A 4,405-nucleotide genomic window follows, 5' to 3' on the forward strand; every position below is an offset into this window, starting at 1 on the left:
TTACGAAAATGTTCGGGCTCGCTCATCCCTATTTATGGGTGTTATGTCCGTGCCCCTAGCGCTCGGGGACATCTGACGTGGTCACTACCCCTTCCCCAAAGGGAAGTGGTATTGATAACAATATAAAGGTGGTTAACCAAATAGAATTTACTATAGAGGAAGCGTGTTAATGCCCAGGGCCGATCCTAGGGTCACAGGCGCCTGGGTGCAGAAATATTTCTGGCGCCCCCACATGGGCGTGGTTATCTTACTAACTCCTCCCCTTTACAATGTTTCTATGGCAACAACTTCAGCCCCACGAATCGGCGGCTCGGCTGCTCGGCTTAAAAAAAAAAAAAAGTCAAAAAAAAAAAAGTCCCGGCGGCTCGCTCGGCCAGGGCCGGACTGGGGATAAAAACCAGCCCTGGAAAAAGTTGCACACCAGCCCCACAGCATTGCGTCATTATTTACTTGTTTATAATAGGAGAAAGCATTCATTTTAAAACACGTGTGTAAACACGAATATGAACTTTGCCCCACGATAGCTCTTTTGTAGAACCCCCATAAAAACTTACAGTTACTTGACTTGGCCCTTGGGGATCTCGGACGCCACTTCAACACTTTGGCCGGGGGCTCGGCGGAGCTGATGTTGTGCTTTAACCTAATGAGAAAGATTTCATAATAAGGATTTGGAGAAAGGGCAGAGGGATAGCAGAGCAGGGAGAGGCTGGTGCTGCTACTAGGGGGTCATACCATGGGGGAGTAATAAAGCCCACCATAATGCCCCCCCAGTAGTAATAATTCTCCTTATAATATGCAAAACATTTGTAATGCCCCCAGTATAGCTAATGTTCCCATAATGTGCCAATATAAAATACCCCTTCTCAGTGCCCCCGTAGATGACCCCCATAGTGCCCCCCCCCTTCCCCATAGTACCCACCATAATGTGTCCCAGTATAAAATGCCCCTATACAGAGCCCCCATATAAAATATCTTCTTTTTTAGCCTCAGTAGATGCCCCTATAGTGCCCCCCAATAATCTGCAGTAAGATGTGCCCCCATAGATGCCCCCAATCATGTGCCAGTAATAAGAGCCCCCCCACCATCATGTGCCAGTAGCCAGAGCCCCCCCATATCATGTCAGTAGCCAGAGCCCCCCCATATCATGTGTCAGTAGCCAGAGCCCCCCATATTATGTGTCAGTAGCCAGAGCCCCCCATATCATGTGCCAGTAGCCAGAGTGCCCCCAATCATGTGCCAGAAATAAGAGCCCCCCCACCATCATGTGCCAGTAGCCAGAGCCCCCCATATCATATGCCAGTAGCCAGAGCCCCCCCATATCATGTGCCAGTAGCCCCCCTTATGTGCCAGTAGCCCCCCTATGTGCCAGTAGCCCTCCTTATCATGTGCCAGTAGCCCCCCTTATCATGTGCCAGTAGCCCCTTATCATGTGCCAGTAGCCCCCCATATCATGTGCCAGTAGCCAGAGCCCCCCCCCATATCATGTGCCAGTAGCCAGAGCCCCCCCCCCCCACCATCATGTGCCAGTAGCCAGAGCCCCCCCATATCATGTGTCAGTAGCCAGAGCCCCCCCATATCATGTGTCAGTAGCCAGAGCCCCCCATATCATGTGCCAGTAGCCAGAGTGCCCCCAATCATGTGCCAGAAATAAGAGCCCCCCCACCATCATGTGCCAGTAGCCAGAGCCCCCCCATATCATGTGCCAGTAGCCAGAGCCCCCCATATCATGTGCCAGTAGCCCCCCTTATGTGCCAGTAGCCCCCCTATGTGCCAGTAGCCCCCCTTATCATGTGCCAGTAGACCCCCTTATCATGTGCCAGTAGCCCCCTTATCATGTGCCAGTAGCCCCCCTTATCATGTGCCAGTAGCCCCCCATATCATGTGCCAGTAGCCAGAGCCCCCCCCCTTATCATGTGCCAGTAGCCAGAGCCCCCCCCCATATCATGTGCCAGTAGCCAGATCCCCCCCATTATCATGTGCCAGTAGCCAGAGTGCCCCCATATCATGTGCCAGTAGCCAGAGTGCCCCCATATCATGTGCCAGTAGCCCCCCATATCATGTGCCAGTAGCCCCCCTTATGTGCCAGCCCAGTAGTCCCCCCTTATCATGTGCCAGCCCAGGAGTCCCCCCTTATCATGTGCCAGCCCAGTAGCCCCCCTTATCATGTGCCAGCCCAGCCCAGTAGTCCCCCCTTATGTGCCAGCCCAGTAGCCCCCCTTATGTGCCAGCCCAGTAGCCCCCCTTATCATGTGCCAGCCCAGTATTGTACCTATATAAAAAAATTAAAAAAAATAATACACTTATACTTACCTCCAGCAATGCGATGCGATGCAGGCCACCTCTTCCGTCTGTGTCCCTCGCTATACGGCTCAGGCGACGCGATGACGTCATCGCGCCATCACCGGCCTCTGATAGGCTGCCAGCACTAAGCCGGCAGCCTATCAGAGGAACAGGAGGGGACACACCTCTCCCTCCTCTGCCGCAGCACAGACAGGCATCTGTATTGCCGTCCTGAGGACGGCAATACAGATGACTATGGAGATGAGCGCTTCCGCAATGGAGGCGCTCATCTCCTGCTCTGCCCTGCCGCCGGCCGCGGCCGCCCCCACTTGTCACCAGGGCCGCAGCGCTGGGGTGCGGGGCACCCACTGCACCCCGTGTAGGATCGGCCCTGTTAATGCCACTGATAATGGGGATATTCTGGGTTTTAGACTTGGAGCACTCCCATTGTTTGTGATGTATCCTGGCAATAGAGGATCATGTGGTCTATTTGAATATACCGGTAGTGTGTAGCACGTGACAAGGCTTAGAACCATGTGACCAAGTAAAGATATCAGATTTACATCCACTCCAGTTTTTTTTTTTGGCATTAGCAATACTGATGGATTATTGAGCAAATGCTGATCAAGTGAAGGCGTATGCTCCACAGACAGGATCCTGTAACAGTCACGTCCACACACACACAGGGGGAAGGATAGTGACCACTGAGCTCCACCCTCACCCCTGGCCCTGCCTACTTGCCTCACGAGTCCTGATGACAGGGGACAACTGGACGACAATTCCTAACTTAGGATACGTGCAGGGAAGACAGACAAGACAAAATACGGAACATGAACGGACCGGGTCAGAACCAAGAGAGCTACGCAGTACAAAGGGTTAAGCAAAGAACGGTCAGGAGAAGCCGGGGTCAAATATCAGGAGAGTAGAGAAGTACAAGAGGAGTCCTAAGAGAGTAGTCAGGTGGGAGGCGAGGTCACAATACCAGGACGGATGCGCAGTACAGGAGGAGCAGGCAAAAGGATCGTCAGGGAACGGAATCAGGTGAGTATTCAGTAGTCCAACAAATATCCAGGAACCTAGAAATTAACAGGCAACCTGTGGCTAGCAGGCTGCCTATATTTATAGTGGGGAGTGAGGGTCATGTGACATGGCCAGCGTCACATGACCAACAGACCAACCAGTTGAGCACCGAGTGATCAGCTCGGCGCTCAAGGCAGACTTAGGAGCAGGGAGCCACCCAGCAGTAAAGCCGCCCTGGGAATGAGGTCAAACACAGATCCTCATTCCCAAAGCTAAGCAACAGTTCTGCGGGCAATGGGGGACCGAGTGCACCTTCGGAACCCCGTTACAGATCCGATTTTTGTGGGTTATTGTTCTGATGGATCAGAGGAAGGGCAAATTAATCAGTGATGTCAACACAAACTTACTGTTGACACCCTCTCCACTCGGTCCAGGGGGGGCTCTACTTGTATACGTTTTTAATTTTGTAGACATCTATGTGCAATCAGCTGAAGACGGTGTAAAAGGTGTACGCTTCTTCTTGACGCTAACAATGACCTGTAAGGCTGAGTTCATACTTGAGTTATTTGGTCAGTTTTGGCCCTGTGACTGCAGACTCCCTATGCGTGTTACTACAAGGCACAGTGTTCTACACCACTATAAAGGCTCTCAGCAGCCAGAAAATAGCCGATTTTAACGTAATTTGCCGCAAATATTTTCGGATCGAACTAAATTTTTCAAAAATTCTATTTGGCCAGTTTGCCGAATTTTCTGAAAAAATTCTGTTCAATCAGATTTAATTTGCGGCGAATAGCGTTAGAAAACTGCTATTTTCTGGCTGCAGAGACACTTTATAGTGGTGTAGAACACTGTGCCTTGCAGTAACACGCATAGGGAGTCTGCTGTGGTAGTGAAATAATACTATGAGTCAGTATAACATGCAGGTGACAGGTGTCGCTCTTAGAATCACTGCACACTTCACTTATTTGGTCAGTCATGGGGCCAAAACTGACCAAATAACTCAAGTATGAACTCAGCCTTACAGGTCGATGTTAGCGTCAAGAAGAAGCGCACTCCTTTTACACCGTCGTCAGCTGATTCCACATGACGGAATGACTGACGAGGA

This window comes from Bufo bufo, chromosome 3 (assembly GCF_905171765.1).
Source record: "Bufo bufo chromosome 3, aBufBuf1.1, whole genome shotgun sequence".
NCBI lineage: Eukaryota > Metazoa > Chordata > Amphibia > Anura > Bufonidae > Bufo > Bufo bufo.